A 25,402-nucleotide genomic window follows, 5' to 3' on the forward strand; every position below is an offset into this window, starting at 1 on the left:
CCGCCGTGGTTGCTCAGTGGCTACGGTGTTAGGCTGCTGAGCACAAGGTCGCGGGATCGAATGCCGGCCACGGCGGCCGCATTTCGATGGGGGCGAGAACGCCCGTGTACTTAGATATAGGTGCCCGTTAAAGAACCCCAGGTGGTCGAAATTTCCGGAGTCCTCCACTACGGGGTGCCTCATAATCAGAAAGTGGTTTTGGCGCGTAAAGCCCCATAATTTTTTCCCTAGCTTTACCGCAGCAAGCACATGCTTGTTCTTCCTTCTTAAATCTCGCTTTATAGGTGCGTGTTCTAAGGCATCCTGATCTCGCTTCGAAAGGTAATGAGCTTCCCTTTGAGTTATCATAAATTGTTTCTTACCTGATTTCGTTTTGTCCTCTTAAGTAGTTACTCATGGCAGGTTTCTTTTCCATTGCCGCCACCCATGAGATTATTTCAGCCTCTCTGACTCTGCTTGACGTTCCTTGTTGCTGTGTTGCCCACACTACAGGCCGCATGCTTGCTGGTAAGCTTCCTAGTTCTTTTCCTCCACTATGAATCAATGTTCTTTCTGTACAGACACCTCAACACGCTCCCAGCCCATTTACTTTCTTCCATATTCGTCAGTCGTTCTTCATAATCAATTTTACTGTGAGCTTTCCCCACTTCAAGACTAGTCCAACCCACATCACCCTGCACAGCTTCATTTGTAGTCTTCCCGTGAGTTCCCAATGCGAGGCGACCCACTGACCTTTGGTTCCCATCGAGTCCTGATTGTACCCCTGATTTCATGCAAACAACCGCATTTCCAAACGTGGAAACATTACACCTTTCCACATACCCCGGAGCACCTCGTACATATTGTCTTGCTTTGTTCGTGATGACGCTCCCTGGTGGCGAACGAGGGAGGCTGCCTAGGTTTAACTCCTTCCTACTCAGCGCTGGTTGCAGCAGAGCGTGGCGTCAGCCAATCGTTGCTCTTCACTTGCATTGTTCCTTTCTATCGTAGTCATGTTCTGCGCAATAAGCTTTGTACATTTTCTCGTGATATTGTTTGGAGTAAACATTCGCAGATGCGCGAGAAGCAACGTTCTGTATAGAAGAAGGAAATTTGGTTCATTGCGAAGGTAGTGTTCTCCAGCGGTGAAAAGGTGAGACATGGCTAATAAATCTATTTTATAAGCAGCTTCACAACACACTTATCAACGTAAATGTCAGCTTAGAATATGCAAAATTCCCAAGTGTTGTTTGCGGGATTTTCTTCACGGATTGCGGCTACAGCTACATTGGTGAAACCGGCAAATTCTCGAGATGACTGAAAGAGCACGGACGTGACTTCCATGAGAACAACCACCTGTCCAACGCACTGATGGAGCGGCGCACAAGTGCAACCATGTCGTAGACTACGTCAACGCATGAGCGATCGCCGATGAAACAAACGTTACGAGGACGCTGTTATTCGAAGCTTTACTGATGCAGTCGACACCGCGAACCGGACAGATGGCACCTTGCCCCAAGTTTATACCGAACCATTACGTCAAGTGCTGCAAAATTACACCCATGACGTCTTTTTGCCTACTGCTGCATTGTTAACAAGGAGCCCGTATGGATTCCGAAGCATGAATAATCTTTTCATTTGGTCAATGCACCAGAACTCTTAGATTTTTTTGTAACATGCTTCACGATCAGACGAGTTTTCGTCAAACCCCTGTCTATGGACCTTCATAATTGCTGTACAGTGATAGTTGTTACGAGCGTCCAATCCTATTTGTTTTTATTCCGCCAGTGTCTGTCCCATGAATCCCAAAGTGATTTTCGAGAGGTTTAAAGAAACATGGGAATAAGGTGTGCGCTGCTGCGAGTTGACTCGAACTCTGGACCCACAGAATGGCAGTCGTTGCTGTTGTGGTCGGCTCAAGATATGGCTTCTATCCATGCACGAGGGGGATTGGATGGCAGTCGTAGGTCTTACATCTCGGTCACTTCGCCTTCCTTTTTTTTTTGATGCTATAGCACGGAAAAATACTGCGCCTGGAGAGATCAGTCTCGCCGCTAGCTGCTATGATTGACTGGCGCCATGATCTGCAGGTTAGCTTAACCAGTACCGGGGTGAAAAAGCCTAAATGACTTTGGAGAGGTTGGAAACATGTCCTTCCTGCTTCTGAATTTCACGTACACCAAAGGCTAAGACCGCATAAGAATTATAAACATCACTCGAAAAAAAAATACTGATGAATGCGAAAAAAAAGAAAAGAAATCATGAGCCATTCCACTCTGTGAAGGTGAATGACCCGCGAAGCTGTTTAGAACGTGACTCAGAGGTGCCACAGAATTTTTGTCAAAGGTACGAACACACATTTATTGTCTTGATCGGTGGTAATCGTGACTATAGGCACGCACACACATTTTTGTATCACCTCTGTTATCATTATATTAATTCTATCATATTCTCTATCAGGCACGTACGCAGGATTTTTTTTCGAGGGGGGCCCAATCCAAGATAACTTTTCTATGCAAATGAGGGGGAGGGTACTTTTACTAGTACAAATGTGAATAATTCGCCATAAATACCAGTAAACCCGCAAAAGAGAATTGATATAACGTGTATCTCACAGGTACGCCTGTGAGATACACCTCTTCTTTACTTGGCAAACAGCGAACCACTTAAAATGGACACGCGCATGAAAGATTGGCAGGAAGAACCCTTCCAAGAACAAGTTAACAAGCGAAAGTGCAAAATAAAGATTTCTAGTAGCGTTTTTTGAATTAGCTCTGGAAGAATTACAGAGAAATGAATATTTTTGCAACAATCACAGTTCTTTTGGATCCCTCGTTTACTGGACTACCAAGTGCCAAAACCGACTCGTGTTGTTGTTTGGGAAGTTGCGTAACGATGTGTGGTCACGAGTCCCGTAAAACCGCGTAGAGAGCAAGGCGCTGCGGTTCTACACGTACTGCGCCCACCACGGAACGTTAGAAAAACACCCCCATTAGCACAACAGGGAAGTGGCTACGTCAGGCGGCTCGATTGATAACTGTGGAAGCGTCATTCAAAACACACGGAATTATTCTCCATATCTGGCGGCGTTTTCTCTACTTCCTTTTTAAATACAAAGATGTTGATTAATAAATATTTTTACAAACAGTTTTCGCTTTTCTTCCCTGTTTTGCTGTCACCTTGGCTTTCTCTCTTAGTAGATCGCTTAATTTCTCATCTCCTTGCGACTCTTGTTTCCAGTTGCCAATTTTGCTCGAAAAGTGCTGTACAATTAGGGAAAAACCAGACGAGATAACGGGTGACAGTCATATTGCTTATGGTTTGAAGGGTTATTGCAATGTCTGAAGTTGGGCGCTGTTTCGCATTATTTTAATTTCCACCTTATCTAAACCATATCGTGGATATGTGGTTCCGAGGATCTGCCAGCGTCGCGGCGAGCCGTCACGCGAGGAAATAATGAAGCAAAAGGAAAAGTTAAACGCAATTGTCGTTTTCTCCGGCCACAACTCGTTCCACAAGCATAAAGACAAGCTGACTATGAACCGAATCCCTTTCCTGGACCCTGGATCAGTCTAAACAAAGAAGGTTGAACTAACGAAGCAACAGCGTTGTGCGTGATCGTTGAATAGATGGTGAAATAAAAATTGTGCTGGGAATTATAAGTAAAATACTATAATTAAAACAATAAACTACGCCCTGCCTGCTGCAATAGATGGTGACAACTGAATTGATCTTTAGTTAATCGCGCGGGCACCGAATCGATGAGAAAACTGGCCTCCACACCCCAGAAGATGCCGATAACTACCACCATCCGGAAGGAGTGAAAAAAATGACAACTATTCTACTCTGTGAAGATGGAATGGCAGCGAAAGCTGACAGTCAAAGCTCTCAAACGAAAAGCAAAGTATTTCACATCTGCTGCTGGTCGATCTGAAGATAGTGCAATATCGGGCCGACCCGTGGCAAAGGTGAAGCAGGCGTTAAGCACTCCCCATACGTGGGCCGCTCCCGAAGATAGTGAAACACCGGGCCAACCCCCGGCGGAGGTGAAGCAGGGATTAAGAACTCCCCATACGTAGGCCGATCACGAAGATATTGCAATACCGGGCCCACCCGCGCCGAAGGTGAAGCAGTCGCTAAGCGCTCCCCATACGTGGTCCCAACCCTAATATTCCGAAGGGCGCGTTATAGGTTCCCGAGTCCAGAGGGGTATGTGCCATTGATCTTGGACCCTGTTTGCACTATCACCAGGAGCGGCCCACATGATGATTTTTTCTAACGGACGCCGAAAAAAAACTACGGAAGTTAGTCATACACTGCTTTCGCTGTAAAAGGCAGCAAAATGTTGACCACCGAGTAGATTGATTTGTCGGCGCTTTAGGAATGTGTGTGCGGGTGGTGGCGTGGGCGGATAGGGGGGGAGGGAGGTATGCCGCTTAATTTCGGGAGGGGGGAGGGCCCGGGCCCCCCTGGGTACGTGCCTGTTCTCTATGCTCCGGACTCCCGAGACGCAACGCGCCTACGAAGAGCGACGGTAGGAGCGTGGTATCCGCATTACTTTTTTATTATGTATGCGCCATGCGTTGATAATCTCCCGCGTTGTCATATTATGATGCCTGGCGACAACATCAGCCTGGCTGAATTCAGGTGCGCAGCCACGCTGCTCGTAGTGTAAGGCAACAAGGCCTCATGAGTACCATGGCAGTTAGGGCACTTTAACACAGTTGCGCGGCAGGCATCTGCTGAATGAGATTCAGCGCACCGTGGGTACACGAGGTTATTCCTACAGACACTTTCTACGTGTCCCATCTTGCAGCATTTGTAGCATTGCAGGGGCTTCGGTACGTATGGGCGGACTGGATGGCGGACGTGGCCAACTTTGACGTGGGAGGGAAGGCTGTCTCCCTCAAACCATAGCTTCAGGCAACGTGTGTTGCCAAGTCTTGTGATGTGCGTGATAAGAGTGCCTTCTGTAGTTGGCTTTATTAATATCGGCAAGTCGTCGGTTGGTACAAAAATATCGACATCATAAATGACGCCGACAGTGCCATTGCAGCCTGTAGGTATTATGGATCGCACTTGTACTCTGTCGATTTCCGTTACGTGCCGCAGGCTTTGCAGTGCACTACGGTGTAGAACATCTACTGCAAGGACATTCTTCCGTGTGTTTATTCTCACGTCCTTTATCTCGTTTGGCGCGATTCCCTCAAGAAACGCAGAAAGGACTTGCCTGTTTAGGAGTCGCAGATTGGACACTGGGTCCACAGGCACGTAGAGCATAGTGTACGGCCAGCGCTGTGGTTTTGTCTTCACGGTGGAGACACTTGGCGACGAAGACCTCTGTAGTAGTCTTCTTTTTGTGGTTAGGCTCATGACAAGTGTCAAATCGTCGTCCGACGAGTCGACGCTGTCCGAGTACAACTCGGTTGCCTCGCTGTCCGTGTCACTTGACGCATTTCCACGTTTCCTGGACGCGACCCCACGTGATGGCTTGGCTCCAGGAAGGTCTTCGAGGGCTTCTTCGTCCATTGCCGCAACGAGGGAGCGGCAGCTCCCAGAGTTTGGAAAGAAACAAAGCGAGACAAAGGTACAAGCGTTCTATGATAGAAATACTTCGTCGTCGTCCTCCACAAGGATCTTCAAAATACTATAAGGACTAGTTAATAAAATGTAATAAAACAGACACTTTTGCACACGCAAAGACAAGCACATAAAAAGGAGGTGGTGGTGGGGACTAATCAACAACGGACGTGATCCGCTGTATTAACTAGTTAAAATACTATAAGGACTAGTTAATGCAGCGGATCACGTCCGTTGTTGATTCGTCCCCCCCCCCCCCACCTCCCCTTTTATGTGCTTGTCTTTGCGTGTGCAAAAGTGTCTGTTTTATTACATTGAAGCTGCCTATGGATAGGGTTCTGCGCATTTTTGTCCTCCTTCAAGAAAAAAACTGTCGTCATCAATGCTTCGTACCCACGTAATCATGCACAAAATGCAATGGCTCATAGCTCCGTAAGGCAGAGGCTGCAAGCACTCAGCCTATAGTGAAGCGGAGAGTACTTATGTTCTATCTAGTCACGCATGGAACATACAGAACAGGGGGGAGGGAAAGAGATAAGTAGAAGGCAGGGAGGTTAACCAGAATAACGGCCGGTTGGCTACCCTACACCGGGGGAATGGGAAAGGGGAAACAAAGATAACAGGGAGAGACAGAGAGGAGGGAAGGAAAGAAGGAAATTGTGGTGAATTCGCTGACGTGTGTGGTCCTACAGAAATTGCATTAATAGTCACATATGGTCGCACAAGCCCGTCGTCCTTAAAGGGACACTAAAGGTTACCAGAAAGTCAAGTTAAAGTGATAAAGCAATGCTTTAGAACGTCTAAGGCGTCAATATAATCGCGAACAGAGCTTTAGTAACCGAGAAATTGAGGTAAATGCACGACACGATTTGAGACCCCCAGCGACATTCCGGTACTAGCCCGATGACGAAAGCACTCCTCATCATAATTTATGTCACTAGTACTCAACTACTCGTGTTAAAAAGACAATTTCATTAGATTATAAGACGGAAGAAAATGCTACTTGTCTACTTCTATTCGATTCAAAGAAAAAAAAAACATTTTGACGTTACCCTTGAGAAGTATGGGGGATCGAAAGGTTTCGTTTTCGCTCGACTCTGCGCGCTCGACTTTGCGCCGCGCGCGCTTTGGAGTTTCAGTTGTTTCTTTATCGCGTCGTGCTGCGGTGGTCCTGCTGGCTCACGAAACTTGCATTTGGAACAAGCAGCGAGAATGCCACGTCCGTGTGATGTCGTGGGATGCGCGAACGGTCCGCGGAACTTGGCCAACGTTACTTATCACTGTGTGCCAACGAGTGAACCTCTCCGTTCGAAGTGGTTTAGAGCCGTACCTCTGCCACAGCGCGCTGGAAAAAAGCCGAAAAATCACGTAGTGTGCTCGCTGCGTTTTCGTCCAAAGGATTACGAGTTCAACGCCGACTTACTGAAGTCGCGTGAAGTGCCTTTCAAAGCAGGCCGTCGTCGTAGTAGTACGCAACGACGCCGGCAGCGCGAGCCCTCAACAGCAGGTCACGTTCATCAGCGCTTAAATAGCTTAACTCGAGCCCAGCATCGCGAGCTAATGTGTCGTTGTCAGGGTCATCCATTGCAACGAGCGTCGAAGTTGGCGTCATAAAATAAAGAACCAGCTTATCGTCGTGCGCTTTCCCTTCCGCAAGCCACCATAGTTCCGCTTTCGTGCTGCTGTCGGCTCTGTCTTGGCTCTGTTTCTGGCCGCGCGTTTGCGTTTTGTGCAGAAAAGCCGTAGCGCCATCTGCGGGAGCCGTTTTACTCACCGACGGCGCAACGTCACTATGAGACCATGACGTCAATACTCCTCGATCGGAGGCCAGGTGATTTGAACTGCACTAGAGGTACGCGGACGCTTCAGTACGCATTTTCTCTTAAAATAAGTCTCTTCTTCGCACGAAATAAGCGTTTCAAGGTTTCTGGGATGGTATTTCAACAGTCCACATTGACTTAATATTAATCTTTAGTGTCCCTTTAAGAAGCACAAAAGCGCCTTCACCGCTTTATGGGCCGACGGGTGATGGGGGCGGTGTTCCAGCAGCACCTGCACAGAAAGCGGTCGATTGTCCAGTTTTTGGAAAGCTTTGGCAAGTTCTTGTCTCTCTGGGGTGTATCGTGGACAGTGGCACAGCAGGTGGTCGATGTTTTCTTCGGTGCCACAGACCTCGCATGCTGCACTGTCAGTCATTCCAATTAATGTAGAGTATGCCTTTGTGAAGGCAACTCCTAACCAAAGGCGACAGAGAAGCGTAGCTTCACGTCGAGGAAGTCGGATTGGAGGGCGGAGTTGCAGGGAAGGGTTTAGTCGATGCAGTCGTGTAAGTCTAAGTTTGGCTAGTTCCACTCGGTCAGTGTGAGACTGCGTGCCAGGTGTCGAAGCTGCCTTGCGGCGTCTGTCCTCGAAAGCGAAATTGGAACGCTGTGCTCTTCTTGATGTGCTGTGCGAGCAGCGTTATCGGTGGAATCATTGCCACTGATTCCACAATGACCAGGTACCCATTGAGAACAGCATGTCGAAAACTGACGTTATTCATGGCTCATACCTACGTAAGCAATGGCTCATACCCCTGTAAGCAAGGAAAAAATGCAATGGCTCACAGTCCCGTAAAGTTCATGGCTACTCACTTTGTGTGGGTTAGTTGCGATGACACTACCCCCGTGGTCACTGTCGGTGATTCCAATGCGGTTGTGTCGGAACGGAAAGGGAGCGGCTAGCGCGTTTTGTGTTGCAGACATATCGCTTCGCGATGCCACACCGATCCGGCCCAATCGACCACCCAGCGGCGTACGTGCATCGATTTGACAATATCAAAAAAATGTGTTTGCAGTTGCGAGTATGCCGATCAGTGTGTATCATAGCGACCATAAAGCCATTCTGACCATCCACACTAAGTGACAATGAGTGATGCAATAAAGTCTTTACCATAAGTTTTCTTACATGGTCTAAATATATATACACACAGATGAAAAGTTAAGCCTTGATCAAAACCGGACCGGCCCGTTTTCCAGCCCCTGAAAATTATATATATATATATATATATATATATATATATATATATATATATATATATATATATATATATATATATATATATTTAATTGAAAATTATTTCTGTGTCACATCTGCGTCGTGTGCTAAACAGCTTCGTTGATCATCCACCTTCACAGGTTGGATTGGTATTATTAATAGATGTTTTAGTTTTAAGTTCCTTGTTTTGAGCAATTTCTTTTCTTTCATATAAGTGACTGGACTTGCCGGAGGCTCCGCTGCTTACAGCTTCTCTAGTTCTGCCCTCCGTTGAACCTTACCTGTACCTACCACGAACCATACAGCTGCCATGCACAGCCAGCATATTTCTGTAATATTCATTGATAGATTACAATTTGACCTGATGATTTTATAGGTGTATAAGTTCTTTCCTTCGAGGTTGCTTATGTCGTGTCAGTATAATATGAACACAGGTGCGTTGTGTTATGAATGATCGTGTCTGTTGGCGGGAATGCTAATGCGCTGATGTTTACTTTAGTTGAAGTGTATATCCTTGATGCATCATAAAGAGTTTGTGCGCGTCATAAAGTGCCATAAGGAGGACGCCACGGTGTTTGGTTTCGCTTCAGCTTGACACTCAGTTGTCGCACCACCTCCTCAGGGGGACTGCAGTGTGCCTTTAGATTCAGCGGGAATGCGGACAGAGGCTTGTCCCGAACACCTCTCGTAGGCGCATAAATTGTTCTTGCAAATATTATGGGTCTCTATGTGCCACACATAAGGATGCGTGGCACAGAAGCGCATAATGTCCCGATTCCACGTCGTTTCGTAAGAGCAGCGCCCGGCGTGGCCCACGGGCGCAACACATCCCCGGGAGCATTTGTTTGACCTGCTGAGCCTCTGCTTAAGCGCGAAGACGTTGAACGCTGCACCACTCCGGCATTACACATGCCCTCCTCTCGTTGAATGGCCAAGCTTCCCGCGAGTCACGTTGGCCAAGAATAGGGAGAGCTCGACGACCCGTCCTGACGGCCGCCTCTGTGCCGCACCATTAATTCAGCTGCTACAGGATACTGGCGCACAGCGGAACTCTGTCTAATACCATGCGCAGGTTTGGCCGTGGGTGGTGCTTGCGTCAACGCCTGCACAGAGCGACCGTCGCGACGTCGTGGCGAAAGACGGAGGCTGTATGAGAAAGGAGCCTCGCGTGGTGGGCGTGCGGGCATTCCGAGCGGGGCGCAGCTGCGCCGCGGAGTGCGGTGCGGAAGAGCGAGCTGTCCTTGACACAGCAGAGCACGCCAACTCCATGCAGCCGGCCTTGACAGACGCCCGATTTGCCGATTCCACTTTCCACCCGGCAGCAACGTGAGGTGCTTGGGTAAACGTCCAACGGCTGTCACTGGTGTCACAGACAAGCAATGAACAAATAATAATAATAATACAAAAAATGCGCTTCTAAATGCCTTCATACGTAATAACTATGTTTTCTGAGTATCTAAGTTATCTGCAATGGACTTTTCTTGCCATCCGCCTGCATTGAAGAAACCCGTGTGCGCCCTAAAGCTGACAGCGTATTACGACAGGCTGTTCATTTATTGATCCATTCACAGCGTTTACCGTAGTTTACCGTTTACCGTTTACCGTTTACCGTTAACACTGGAGCTATGCGAGATGCACTTGTGGATGGCCACGGATTCATTTTGTACCCACATGGGGTTTTGTAACGCGCACCTTCGAGTTTACCCGAGCGCTTTTGTGCACCCGTCGAAGGAGGGCCGCCGCCGCGGCTGGTAATCGAACCAGCGAACTGCAGCAGGACGCCATAGAGACTGATCCACCACGCTGGCTTATGTGCATGAAATTCGTAGGATCATACAGTTCTATTCTCTCTCTCTCTCTCTCTCTCTCTCTATATATATATATATATATATATATATATATTGGTGGTACGGGACATATGACTTTCTGCCACAGAGGTGGCAACTACTGTACTTAAAAACGTGTTGTTGGGCTAGTTGGTACATGTCCCGTCTATGCACGTATTCCTTTTGTGGTTGTCTGTTAGGCGCAAGTACCTACTTACTACGGCATTAACGGCCTTAACAAATTTGCAATGCACTTCAATAATGTTTCAACATCAAGTTGTGGGACACAAATTCGGACGGAAAGACCGCAAAAATTTAGTTGCAGAGGAGCCCTTCCGAGAGATTTGCGCCTTATGTTGCTGTGTAAATTTATAAGTGCGCTGTCACAAACGTAAGTCATAAAAGGTCACCGCTATTCTCGCATAATGGCGTTGAAACGTAGTAATACACGGGAGTCTGCCGCAATGCGAGCTTCGAGGAGGAAACTTCATCATTTTGTCAATAATGAACTTCTTTTCATTGAGAGCAAAGGTAAAAATAAGGAAAGTAACAAACGCGGTAGAAATCTAAGTCATCTCGTCTTTTCTGTAATGAGTGCAATAACGACCTGTTTTATAGATATTTTCGCTAGCGTCTTTCTGTCGAAAGATGGAATTGAAATCATGGTGGAACTAATTGCAGCGACCTTTCCCCATCCAATGGTCATCACCTGCGTGCAACTGTATATAAGCCACGTGATATAATGTATGTACCTGTGCGTGTGCACATACACTGTACATTAAAGAACGCGGATTTATTGAAGTCATTTTCGTTTCTGAATTGTAGTCTGTGCGTTTGTCTTCTGTCTTTACATCTTAAATTGGTCTTGGCAAAACATTTTCAGAAGAACTCGTAATACCTACAGTTCGAGAACTTAACAATAGCCGGTTACCTTAACAGTGCCCTGTCTTTAGTATATGCATTTATATGGCTGCACTGTAGGCTTCAGTGGTGATCTTATGTTACATTTTTGTGAGCTCTCTTAGGTGCATTGGGAGACTTGTAAGTCTGACTTCGCTTTTAAAGTGAACAATTCTTTGCATCTACCCGAGGATTTGGCGTTCGTCGTCGTTTCCTCGCTGGATATATCGGGTCTTTTTTTGTTTAGCTGCACCGAATTTTTAAAGGTGCGTGTGGCAGATCGTGCATTTATAACCCTTTATTTTAATTACTCGGTGACGCGGCCATTACTTATACGAGAAATCTAAATGCTTAATTGAATAGTTACTATAATTACGCTAATTAGCTTTTTCATTCGTTACTTTAGGGCACATATTTCAATCTATGAACTGTAGCTAGTGAGTTTGCAAGGCATTTCATATTAGAACGAATTATGAGTATGGCGCCGGTTTAGAGATGTGTGCCGTCAAGCATGCGGTAAGAATGCCTGTAGTTCCACTTATTTTTTTAAAGGAAACGCTGTTTCTTTAATTGAAGCAAGAAGGTAACTGGATGAAGAAACTTGCCGCAAGTGGGTAACGATCCCGCTTCTTCGCATTACGCTTGCGATGCTCTACCACGTGAGCTACCGTGGTGCCGTTTCCCCATCCACTTTCTTTGGTATTTATGTTTTACTACTAGAACTAAAATTGGGAGTGTGAGCCAGTGTTTTCTTTTTGTTTACTTTCATTTCCATTAATTTATCATCTCTTGAATTCATTCAGTAAGTACAAGTAATTGCCCATATGTTCTGCTTGGTGTGATTGTTTGTTGGCTTCTTATGATATGATTAGTAAACATAGGGCCCCTCGGTTAATCCCCCTTTCTCCTCGTTCATTACATAAAGAGGGTCTCGAATTCGGCAACATTGATACCTTCAGATAGCATGTGTGGGTTTATCGACCAGTTGCCTTCACCCCAAACCGGGTCGAAATTTCCGGAGTCCTCCACTACGGCGTGCCTCATAATCAGAAAGTGGTTTTGGCACGTAAAACCCCATAATTTTTTTTTCATCCCAAACGATCACGTACTCGTGACGCCTGCGGCACAAACGATGTTCGACATCCGCCGTCAATGTTTGTGAGTGGTGGCGCTGGTTCAGACTCCCAGGGTTAGTTCTAGTAGTAAAAGATAAATACCCAAGAAAATGGATGGGGATACGGCGCCGCGGTAGCTCAATTGGTAGAGCACCGCATGCGTAATGCGAAGACGCGGGCTCGTATCCCAGCTGCGGGCAGTTGCTTTTTCATCCACTTTCATTTACAATAATTTATCCTTTCTTTAATTCACTTAGTAAGTACAATTTTTTCAATGTGGTCCTTGGTGTCATTCTTTGTTGGCTTCTTATGAAATGATTATAAATTTGAGCATAAGATCTGGCTCTTTCGTGCAACTTGCGTGTACATTTACTACCATAACCAGCTAAAGGGCTCTCGGTACGCTCCCGTGTACCAACTCTTGCTGGAACAACAAGAGAAGGAGCGACGTACGCTTAGGTCCGGCGCTAAATTCCACGGGCATAGCTGCTGCCCTGAACCAACGGCGGTGCGTGCGCCTCGGCGTACGACTCACGAGTGGCCGAAAACGTTGGCGCGTAACGACCGCAGCCAAAGGGTCTGCCCCCCTCCCTCTAAGCTGCGTCGTCCGGGTGCCGAGCCGGGTGCCTGAGTATTCGCGGGCGCTAGCTTCCTTCCGCTCTCTAGTGCGGCGCGTGGCACGCCCATGCCAAGATGGCCGGAAATGAAGGCGGACGGGTCGCGGGCTTTACTTTGGGCGGCCGTCACGTCTTAGGCTTCGCACTTTAGGGCCATCCGGTTCGTCGGTCACCACTCGCTAGTGCGGCCACCTTACGTTGGTCTCGTCTCGTGTTATTGAGAACAACATTGCATCAGCGCTTGCGTTCGCTCCCAAAGGATGCAGTGACCGTAGTCGGCGCCATCGGGTGCGCTATACAGGCATCTCCGTTTGCGCTGATTCCTTCCGGCGCCGAGACTCTGTCGCGCTCGTCCCGTCTTCACCGAATTCTGGCTGCAGCATGCGATCAGAAAGATTATGGTTCAGTGGCATGGTAACATGCAAGCACTGATACCTCTTCAAGTTATATAGAAAGCAGCACACGCTTACCAACCATCATTTCCAGACAGCATGACGGCTATTAGAGAATTAGAGCCTGAAATCTGTCATTTGTTTTTGCTAATAATTTGTGTTTCTGAATCCATATAAATTAAAAATTAAATTCTGTGATTTTACTAGCCAGTACTACGATATGATTATGAGGCACGCCGTAGTGGGGAACTCCGCATTAATGTTGACCACCGTAGGTGTTCCTTAACATGCACCTACATTTAAGTACGTGAGCGTTTTTTTAATTTCCACCCCATCGAGAGGCGCCCGCCATGGCCGGGATCGCACCCGCTAGCGCAATCGCGGCAGCGCAACGCCATAGCCGCCGAGACACCACGGCGGGTGATGGAGAGCACACGTGATATGCGTGATCAGTTTAGGTTTGACAAGCCACGATTTTTGCAAGTGATTCCGAGCAACCGAATATTTGTTCACTAAGATCGCTTCTGTCACACTGCGTCTAAATCGTGCGTCGATGAGTTTGATAGGGAGAGGGAAATCATATTATTGAAAAAGCAGAGAGTTTAGCCAGCGTATTTTCGCCTACATGCTATTCTGCAGGAAATGGGACGGATGAGTACAAATGCCCTAGAAGAAAGTGGGCAGAAGAATAAAGGGAAAACAAAAACAAAATGCTGGTCTTGTTATGTTGTCGGCAGTAGAATAAATGTCCGAGGTGCTGAAGGTAGATAATCTTGGTAAAATTCGACGGCTAAAGCAAAATAAAATAAAATAAAATAAAATAAAATAAAATAAAATAAAACTCTTGATGAGACGACGTGCGTGACCCAGTTCAGAGAGCAAACCTATTGACTCATATAAAAACCGGAAGTCCAGGACTTTGCGCTACATGTTTTGATGGGCAAGGCCAGGGACGCAGCATTCGTGTAGATGTCAAAGGAGCTTGGTCGGGCTTTTCCATGTTCATCGATGAGTTTTTTTTTTCTCGGTGAGTTTGGGAAAAACAACTTTTGAGCCTAGCTACGTCGTGGTATGTTATTGTCACTATTCGTGCCCGCGATCGAGAAAGGGCAGGCTGAATGAGGAGCCTTTCTTGTAAAACGAGTCGCTCTTGCGAAGAGGACACTGGATGACTTGGCTGACTGAAAAAAAGAAATTAGGTTCAGCAGAATCGATCAGCACTTGTACACAGGACCGTGGCTGCGTTATCAAATGGCCTGTCTAAGTTATAATCAGTTTCCCCTTGTTTCTTGCAAGAGTTAGTGCCATTCAACGTTTGCCAATATTAACTTCACGTTATTGATCTCAAATGCGCTGGTTTAGCTTTCCGTGTGCGCATTACAGTGCCGGAAATGACCTGTCGTGGGCGGCTTCGGTGTCGCCGGGGTTCGCCATCTCTAGTAGATATATGTCACGGGATCCTTTTATCGGCTTTTATTTTGGAGTTAGAGAATAGTAGAACTTGATACCTCAATTCTTGATATTTTCGGCTATTTTTGTAAATAAATTGGTTACCTATATTGAAAATATGCTTATAGAATTTGCTAGACTCCAGCAATTTCAATTAAATCTAAGATGTTTCATCCACATCTGTTCTGCACTGGTCACGTGAGAACACGTCTGCGTTTCAAATTTATTCGTGTATGCAAGGTCTGAGCCAAAGTTTCATGTCAAGCAAAAAACACGGGGAAAGCTTGTTAACTATGGTTTGGGAACATGACGCAAACGGAGAGTGCACATTCCGCGCGACTACGGACATATGCCGGAAATGCGTTATATGTGGTCGCAAACCTTGCAGGCAATGGATGCGTGAGGACGAGTTGTGGCCGTGTCCTCGGCAATATTCAATGCTGCTGTATTCGCTGGATGAGCTTGTACTCGAATTGTCACTGCAGTGGGTGAATATTTAATCCACCCGTTACATTGGCTACGAAGCGATGTAGTTTTGCTGTGGAACACGAGGTTGTGGGTACGACTCCAGGTCGCGACTCGATGGGAGCAAGAACACTCATTTACATTAATTAGGTTCACTTAAAAAAAACCTGGATGGTCAAAATTAATACGGCATCCCTCATATCTACGATCCAGTTTCAGGATGTTAAATCCCACAATTTACATTTTAAATTTTGTTACATATAGACACTTCACGGTGGTGCGCAAAACAGCGAATGATACATTTAATAGCCTAGTTCAATCAGGTTTTTTGCTGTATAATTATTTAGAGCAAAAATTCAGGCGACGGCACATATAATAGTAGACCGTCTTCTTTAGTAAAACGCTTTCTCGTTTCAAATGAGCTTACGATAAGTGAGTTATACTTCATTAACCAAATCCTGCAACGACAATGAAAAAGAAAAGGGAAAAAAGAGGAAGTAAAGAACAAACGAAACACGACACATGTCAGCAAAGAAGCCTCTGAGGTGCCTCATTTCTTGTCTCGAAAGTGGGGGACGACTGAGGTGCCTTAGCGGCACTGGTCCCGAGCGGTGTGCGCGAACACTGCAAGCAGGGCGTTTTGTGGCGCCAAAGCGACCGCTTGACTTTATCGCGCGACCGGGAGCACAGGCAGCGTTTCGTGGAAGCGCGGTGATCCAACGAGTCGCTTTCGGGAGAAGCCCTTTCTTTTACGGCCGCCCCTCCACACAGAACGTTCGCTGTCGCTGCTGTTTCCTCGGCTGCGAATGAGTTCTCGGCGGCACATTTTCATTTTCCTTTTCTTCTTTTTCAGGTTTCTCGTCTCTCCTGGGCACTGCGTGGGTGGACACAGGCGTCAATTGAAAAGGTCGTATCCTCGAGCGTCCCGGCACGAAGGTTCAGGAAGAGGAGAGGGAGGAGGCGGTGAGGTAAGGGAGAACGTCGTGGAAGAAGAGAAGCTCGCTGCCGTATATCGGTTGGGGGAGATGTGCGACCTTTTACGTGAAAAATGAGTGCCGCTATACGTGCATGACGGTCATTTGCCGTCCAGTTCGTTTGTCCTAAGTACATTGAAGGTGTTCATTAGGAGAAGAGAAACCAAGTGCCAATCGGAGTCATGAAGGCACAGCGCGATGACGGCAACATACAACCAGGAACATGAGATGCAAGGGGGGGAGGGGGGGTGTCTGCCGTTAGGAAGGGACAGCGGGAGAAATGACGCGCGCAGTATACGGAGCGGGAGTAGAGTTGAACCCTCGAAAGTGACACGCAGTCCGCATGGCGAGATCTTTGCGGGCCGCACGTGGCCCGTGTTCGAATCCCCTGGAATGGATCACGAACTCGCTCAGCAGTGCCAGCAAGGGCTCGACGCAGGTATCTATGCTTGCGAAGTGCGCCATGCACGCCGAGGGACGCATTTGTATGCACGGATGGCTGAACAAAAACTGGGTAGAATCATTTTTTACCTTAACGCACAGTGCTTCTTAGTATCCTGTATACGTCTTCACTGCAGAGACAAGTACTAAACATCAAATTTAGAGACGGAACCTGCTGCGCACGCTCATACTGTCTGCGGTCTGTCGAGAAGCCGGCAACCGAAGCGTGGCCCGGACTGTTTCGGGACTATAGGAAGGAGCCTATAACAGAACTTTGTACGCGAACGCTTTTTCTCGCTGATCTCGTTGCTTCGCGCAGCTATAATGCGCCGACATGGCACTGGTCAGTGCTCGTGCGGAACCTCAATAGACTCTACAATATCTTAAACAGCACTTTATAAAAAAATATCCACAGTTTATCACAGTGCGCGTACAATCCCTAATGAAACGTCAATAACAAGTTACGCTGCATTGTTCTAACGAAACATACAAGGGAACACAATCACGCATAAAAAATGATCATCTGTATCTGCGATTGCGTTTAGTTCTTGCGTGCTTATATAGAACTATGCAGCTCAACTTGGCATGCGCTTTCAAGAGCCAACTAACCTACGCACAACCGTTTACACTAAAGGAAGCTTGCAGATCCCAAGCGCACGGAAATAAAGAAAAGCATATATGCGACGTATGCGTACAGCTGAGAAGTTAAAAGCGCCGTCAGAACTTCGGCGTGCGAGCGCCGATTTGCCGCCATCCATTTGAGGCTGTGCACTTATGGTGCGAGGGCACTCAGCGAGGACCCATCGACTTCTGTACTCGGGCGCACGACTGCTCGCTGCACGGTACGCAGTACAACGCGTTCAGCAACCTCCCTTACTCCTGTTGAAACGCAGGAAACATTAATGGTAAGAAGGAAGACGAAGTGATTCCTCTGCAGAACGCTGGTTATCAGTCTCTGTATTTTTTCAACTTATTCTTTGATGTTTGCGGAAGACGCCCTTCTTGAGACTGCGGAAATGGACGTGGAATCACCGGGGCATCCGCCCATACTTTTCACCTCGGCGGCAGCCGCTCCAAGGAGGCGTTCCGGCCACACGAGCGACGCCGACAGCGAGGATATGCTGATATACTCTACGGCCAGTGATGAAAGCTCAGATGAACGTGACTTTGTAGCCGTGGCAAGGCGCAAAGCAAAGGGAAGACTACTTACGTCCTCTCCTTTAGCCAGTGAAGATACCACGATTACGCGAGATCCACCGGTTCACACTATCTTGCTTGTACCGGTGAACGCCTCAACCGGCTTAACTGTCAAGCCACGTCTCAGTCTCTTGAGGCCCTCGGCCCGAGACATATCACAGGTGTGAGGATCAATGGTCACAAGAATGTTCTCGCTATGGACGTTACGCAACGTAGTGCACTGGATGTATTGAACAAAGTCAATGTGTTGGCGGACATCAACGTACTTCCTTGCATACCGGATGGCAAGGACTCTACGGCTATTGTTATTCATGATGTCGGCACTTCCACAAACGGAAATGATCTTTCGATTCTCATCGAGCCGGCGACAGGAGGTCTTCTTATATTGCAAGCCCGTCGTCTTGGTAATTCGCGATGTGTAAAACATTCTTCCATAACAAGTAAAAGTTGGTCATTTTCGACATACGTTGCGGCCGTTTGTGCCAAGACCACTTCAGTGTCGGAACTGCTCTAAGATGGGACGCGTCAGCACTGTTTGTACAAATTTTGCTGTGTGCTCGCGTTGTTCAGAGTCGCACAGTACAGACGTCTGCCATGCAGAACATCGCAAGTGTGACAGTTGTCACGTCCCTCACGATGCGTTTTCAAATAGTTGCCCAAACAGGAAGAAGGAGATGCATGTGTTGAAGGAAACTGTCAGAGACGGTTCCACGCACAGGGAGGCTGCTGTCAAGGCACGATGTCGGCGCTCTCATCACCGGAAACCTTGTAAACCTGCTGCCGTAGCTAGGGATGCGCCTCTCCCACGGATTGTCCACCCACCACCAGAAGCGCCCAACAATACCAGCAACAAGCACCTGAGAAGGACACAAGAATCATTGGCCCACATGACGCGTGGCCAGCGCTGCCATCGATAAACCCACCTGCGGAGCCGCAGCACCGTTTGTCCGAAGTCACTTCGGAACGCGTCTGTGGCAACAGTCAAGATAAGGAAGCCATAGCCATGGTAAAGACCCTCATGAATGCCCTTCGAGTGCTCTTAACTAACGTTCGCACTCCGGCTGTTAATAGTGCACTTCAAATATTGGATTCCATAAACCCTATGCTGTCAATTCTGGAGAAGCACCACGGCTTCTCTTCTGTAGCCCTCCCGTAAACAAGTCAAAGAAGCTTAGATTTTCCAATGGGATGCCCGAGGCCTTAAACGCCGCATTTCGGATATTCGGCCATTTATGTTTAAGAATCACTTTCCCATTCATAGGCGTACCTACCGGAGGGGGGCAAGGGGGGCACTTGCGCCCCCCCTCCACTGTAAAAGTGGGGGGACAGAGTATATCATTTGCTCCCCCACTTTTGAAAGCGGGGACTTTCGGCTGCACGCTCGAAAGTCCAACAAAACTACAACTGAAGCTAAATGTTCTTTCTTATTAGAGTGACTACATAAGTAATGCTTTTCTTTACTACGCATCCCCTGCTTGGACAGCAAGGACTGTCCTCGGGAACTTCTCGGGACGCCCTGTTGCGGACGACCTGCGGGATTGGCCATACACGCTCGCGTTGGGGAGAACGCCTGACGCTGGGCAGTTCCCGCGTAACAAATGTCAGCTTGGGCAACTTGCATCATGCCCAGTTTTTTGGGACCGCTGCGAGATTAAGCACTCTAATGTCAGCGACACCTGGGTCGTGGATAATTACCAGTCAGATCAACGCTCATCACTCACTATGGGGAAGCCAGAAGATGGATCTTCGGTGAAGATGACTTTCCTCCTTTGCGTCAGATTATGAACTGTGTTGTGCAAACGATGGCAGTCCTACGTTCTTACGGGGACTGACATATAGCAGCTGCCTCGACCTAACGTTTGTGTCACGCAGCCTAAACAGTGGTTTGCAGGCAATGAAACCCATAGAAGTAACCATATTCCCACCCATATAAGAATCAACGGCCTAAGCAAGTCGCACATCACTGTTTCTTGCCGCATCGCCTGGTCAAAGTACAGGTCACGGTCACTCACAGAGAAGCTGTGCCAAGAAAATGAAAAAAGGTTCTCGTGAGAACTAGAAGACATAATCAAAGCTGCTACTCAGAACGATGCCTGTAATTTTACACCTTTATCATGGTTTTGTGAATATGAAGCGGAATTGCAGCGGCTCCGAGCAATCCGTCGTCGTGCTGAACGATGGTATAGGCGCACGAAATCAACCCACGACTTGCGTGAGGCGACACGTCTGCAGAAGAAGATTCAGCGTCGAATCAATGCACTCTAATTTCTAAGATGGAAATCTTTATTCGAGTCGCTTGATTCACACAAGCATCTTTCTCAAATTTGAAGGATTGTCCGTGGCCGACGAACACTGCCACAGCAGCATCGCCCATTCAAGTGCCTTGCTCTCCACGAAGCTCGTCACGACATTGAAGTAGTAAAAGATTCCTGCGCGACGGTTGCCGGTAAGGGGTGGTTCACCGCGAGTAATCTGGTAAACACGGCGATGTCAAGAGATTCTCGGATGAACAATCTGTTCTCCAGCAGCTTCGGCAGCATGCGAGCGTTCCTCATCACCTGGAACTGATGGTGTCGCTTACATGGCCCTGTGCAACCTCGTTCAAACAGCTCAGCGTGTCCTTATAACCATATGCAATGACTCGTGGTTTACCGTATTGGTTCCTCCCTCGTGGAAGTCCATCCACCTCATTCCTTTGCTGAAATCAGGTAAATCTATCCTGGACCTGGTCTCCTATCGCCCCGTCGCAATCGCCAGCTGTTTTGGAAAAGTGATGGAGAGGATGGGAGGGTGCTGACCTACCTGGAGTGGTACCTGGAGCATAACGAGATATACCCTGATGCTATGACTGGCTTTCGGCGTGGACGGTCCTCGATGGATAACGTGATTGACCTTGTCTCGCCTGTACAGCAACAAAAAAGCCTAAAGAGATTATCTGCGGCGATGTTCTTGGACGTGAAAGGCTCACACGACAATCTATCGCATGAAGCTATTCTGGATGCCTTGGGAACATTGGATTGGGGAGCCGTATCTACCAATGGCTTTATAATTACTTGAGGGACCTTCTTTGTATACATAGAAAATGGTACAACAGCACGCCATTGTACTTGTCGCGGTGTGCCGCAAGGTGAAGTCCTGAGCCCCACTCTCTTTAACCATGCGCTCATCGACCTTGTTGATGTACTTCCGCGGTCCGTGCATCTGTCAATATACGCAGGTGACATCTGCACCTGAGCCTCACGGTTGACGCGTCTACACGTACGTGCGAAATTTCAGAGAGCGACTACGCTGACGTCAAACTACCTTCAAGGACGTGGACTAGAGCTGTCATCATAGCAGTGCTCGCTGGTTGCCTTCACGCGCAAGGCTATGGGCCCATATGTCATTAAAATCAATGGGCAGGCTATTAGTTATGAGAAGACCCACCGCTTTTTGTGAATAATAATAGATCGCGACCTGTCCTGGAGCCCTCATATTGCCTACGTGAAAAAGAAACACACCATGATCACCCACCTGCTGAGATTTCTTACGGGAAAATCGTGGGGTGCATCTGTACGAGCGATGCTTCAACTTTATAGTGTACTTTTCCTCGAGTTCATGGGCTACAGCTTACCTGTGCTGGGCAGGACCTGAAGAACAAACGTACACGTTCTCCAGTCGATTCAAGCTCAAGCACTGAAAGTGTGCCTTGGCCTTCCGAGATGTGTACTTTCAGTATCGACTACCGTCATCGCGCGTGATCACCCAATCACAACATATATTCACGCCGATGCCTTAAGAATGCACATCGGGCATTTAGCCCGGATTCCCTCAGACTACCTCGCCTCACTTGCTGCTTCTAGGCCACACACTGCAGTCAGTGATATTATTGTTTCGCACCGTTCAGTGCTTCCCTCGAACTTCACGCCTGCAGCAAGACCACCATTACCAGTGTGGTGCATACGTCCCCTCGAAGCCCTTCTAATCATTCCTGGAATCCAAAAGAAAACACAATCGTCATTGTTAGTATTAAAACAAGCCATAATACTGCTCCTGCATGAGAAACACAGCGGACGCCTTCACATTTACATGGATAGTTCAGTTTCTTCTGCAAGCTCAACAGGAGGTATAGTTATTCCCTCGAAGCCGGTCCCCATAAAATTCAAGACATCACATTTTAGATCATCGACGGTTGCAAAACACGCCGCCTTCCGTGCTGCTCTAGAATTCGTAACTGAAGAACCGTCACAGACATGGTCAATCACCTCCAACTCCAAGGCCGCCCTCCAGTGCATTATATCGCCATTTCGTCATGGACTGAATAAATAATTAGTCGCTGACAGAAGGCTTCTTCATCACCACGCAATAGATAAAAAACAACATAGTTTATCAGTGGATACTGGGCTATTGCGATATCTACGGAAATGACCATGCAGATGAAGCTGACCGATCTGCTCATGATGGCCTCAACTTTTTAGCTAACTGTTATTCAAAACAGCCGCAGCTACACGGCTTCGTTCACTCGTACATGAACTTACACCTGCACAGTGGAGCTCGACGGAATTTACCAACGCTCGTCTCCACAACTTGGATCTGAATCTACGGCTACATCTTCCGTAACGACTATCTAGAGCTAAGGAGACGTTTCTGTGCCACTTGTAGCTTGGCGTGGCCTTCGCGAATGCGTACTCATTTCGGATCGGAATGGCCAACAGCGCTACATGCGATAACTGTAACGGCGAGGAAACAATCGCCCACCTTCTCTGTGAGTGTCCCCGCTTCAGTGCGCCCAAGAAAGAACTTTCAAGATTGTTAGATAGTCTTGACAAACGCTCTTTTTCGGAGGAAAGGGTCCTGGGACACTGGCCGAGACCTTCCTCAGTACAGAAGACTTTAAAAGCGTTCTTGCGCTTCCTGCGAAGTCTTTCTTGCAGAAAGACTTTAAGCAGTGCCGTAGTCTCCTGTCGTTTTTTGCTCTTATTTCCTTTTTTGTGACATCTCTTTTATATTACTTTTATTTCCCCTTACTTCGTTTCCCCAGCACAGGGCAGCCAGCCGGTTTGCGCGCTGGTTGACCTCCCTGTCTTTCCGTCTATTCCTGCTTCCTCCAGGAAATAAGACTGAGTGAAAAGCCACCCAGGCTGTTTCGGCCACTCCAACTAGCGCTTCACAAACACATGCCCGAATGTCCAGCATTTATGATAGCTGCGAAATGCTTGAAGCAGCTTGTCGCGACATTTGTGGATGCTAGGTTCATCCTTATTTTGAATGAACGTGCACATCCATACGTGCACATCCCCGGACAGGAAATCTTTTGCTAGGACGAGATAGATTATTTAAATGTTGGCTCTGCATGGAGTTGAGCACAAACGATGGTCCAGATCTAGATGAATAATAGAGAAGGCCGTTCTCATTAAAGCAGGACTTAGTGTGTAGTGTTTGCTATCTTTTGACGTCATCTCAAGGCAGCACGAGGAGCGAAATTAACGAAAATAAAGCTCAGGAAGGCTAAGTTTACCACAAAGTACGCGGCGTGCCCTCTCACCATGACGCACAGCTATTAAGTCGCATAAGCACTGCTATTCATGAGGTTGTGGCAAGGACTGAATTCCTTATACGGCGTTTAGCTGGGATTAGGCCTCCACGCCGGTAATCTGGCGCGCAAATAGCGCGAACTGTCGGTCTTCGTTTAAAGTTCGTGAGATGCGGTTAAAGAAATAGAATATACAGAAGAGACAGGAAGTTTGAAAATGTATCTCAGCCGGCTCCCTTCAATAAAGCAGGACCGTAATGGACTTTCAAGGCTGTGGCATATATTGTGCGCTGTCTCGGAATATAAGAATTACTGAATCAACCGTTAAAGAAAACGAGAGAGGGTGGATAGGGCAGGAGATACTTGTAAATGCGAGGGCCGCGTTTCGTTTGACACCCGTGGCGGTGCCTTCTTCTTAAGACCTCAATTAAAGCGATGAGGCAAATGGCCTCCGACAAAAACAGATCTTATTAAAATAACAAACGGCTATGGAGAATAGGAAAAGGCGCCCTCAACAAAGGTAGGCTCCCCGAAAAAAGAGTGTGGGGGTGGTGGTGATGGGGTGAGGGGGGGGGGGGGAACTTGTTTTTGTATTCCCGGCGCGAGTCTGTGTAATGTATAATGCGTGGTCCGGATGCGTATACTCTGACATTTTGGCGAATACGGAAAAGAAACGGAAAAAGAAGTGCAGAGAAAAGAGGTCAACGAATACGAAAGTCTAGCCCCGCTTGCTCTCCCTTTCCTCCGCTGTCACCCACGTGCATGTGCTCTCTTCTTACATTTGCGCGCAGGGCAATGCAAGCGCAAGCTTGGGTCCTATACCCAGCCTGTCTTAGAAGCGAACAGACTTGAGAACTTGTGCAACTGGTCTAAAAAAACTAGCCACATGTTTAGTTTGGTTTAGCGTGCGTTTAATCCACGATCTGTCTCAGCTGCTTAAAGACGCACTGTGGGCACATATTTGAATTTATAGAGCATGAAGAACCCCACGGAATCGTAAATAGGAGTCGAATGTTATTCTATACAGTTTATCGCATGGCATGCTCTGTCTTGCTCGGAGTCGACGCTCTTCTGTGTGCTGCACGCAACTGAGTAAAACGCCTGTGGAAAACCTCCTTTTATTCGCCTGTTCCCTATGCTTATCCTGTTCCTTTACACCGGACTAGGTTTTTATTTCCCTGTGTCGATTGTTGCCGTTGGGCCGTAAAATGTGACAAAGAAAAATACCAAGGAGACGGGATCGAACACGAGGAAAGGAAACGGGCTCGCGGAAATGCAAATGTAGCCCAAGGCTCGGGACCGAGAACTACTCCCAAGGCGATCTGGAAATAGCTTACTTAAACTGCGCCCTGGCCCTAGGTGCACTACGATGGTACTTCGCAGGGTCTCGTAATTGAGGCGAGCTGCACCGCATACGACAACCCATGGAAGGACGGAAAAGAGGAGGGGGACTTCCTAAGTGCCCGCCAACTAGTCGAGCTGGTGATGGGGCTTGCGCCTTTCATCCTATGACTCGTGCCCCGAGGACCTCGCTGTCGCCTTCACTTTCCGTTCCCGCTCCAACGCAAAAAGCTTTACGCAAAACAGTGATCCCCATAAAACCCGTTAAAAGTCGCCGCTTCATTTCTTCGCTCAATAACAACGCAATACTTCCTTACTGAAGGGTTTATTGACGCTCAGCGCAGCTTTTGTAAGAGGGAGCCCTTACGTTTGCTTACACGGAAAAGTATGAAGACTTCAGATGAGGAATGCTGCGGCATCCTACTCGGCTTTAGAGAGTCGGCACTGGGAAACAGGAATCACTGTATGGTATTTCAGGAAATGCACCGGGAAACCGTTATGCAACTAGTCATCGAGAAAAGGCAAGTGCGACCACGGCGATGTGCGATAATGCGTAGAACGGAAGTCGCTACAAGACA

At 47.7% G+C, this 25,402-nt stretch overlaps 1 long non-coding RNA gene across 2 annotated transcripts in view; it reads left to right on the plus strand.

The window, feature by feature from the left end:
* Positions 1 to 25,402, plus strand: part of LOC140218933 (uncharacterized) — a 263,727-nt gene that overhangs the window by 87,656 nt on the left and 150,669 nt on the right. For both annotated transcript variants that reach the window (XR_011895089.1, XR_011895090.1), the window contains exon 2: positions 16,213 to 16,327. This is a non-coding gene — a long non-coding RNA (uncharacterized lncRNA). The remainder of the gene's footprint in view (positions 1 to 16,212; positions 16,328 to 25,402) is intronic.

Source organism: Dermacentor andersoni, chromosome 6 (assembly GCF_023375885.2).
Source record: "Dermacentor andersoni chromosome 6, qqDerAnde1_hic_scaffold, whole genome shotgun sequence".
In the NCBI taxonomy this organism is placed as follows: domain Eukaryota; kingdom Metazoa; phylum Arthropoda; class Arachnida; order Ixodida; family Ixodidae; genus Dermacentor; species Dermacentor andersoni.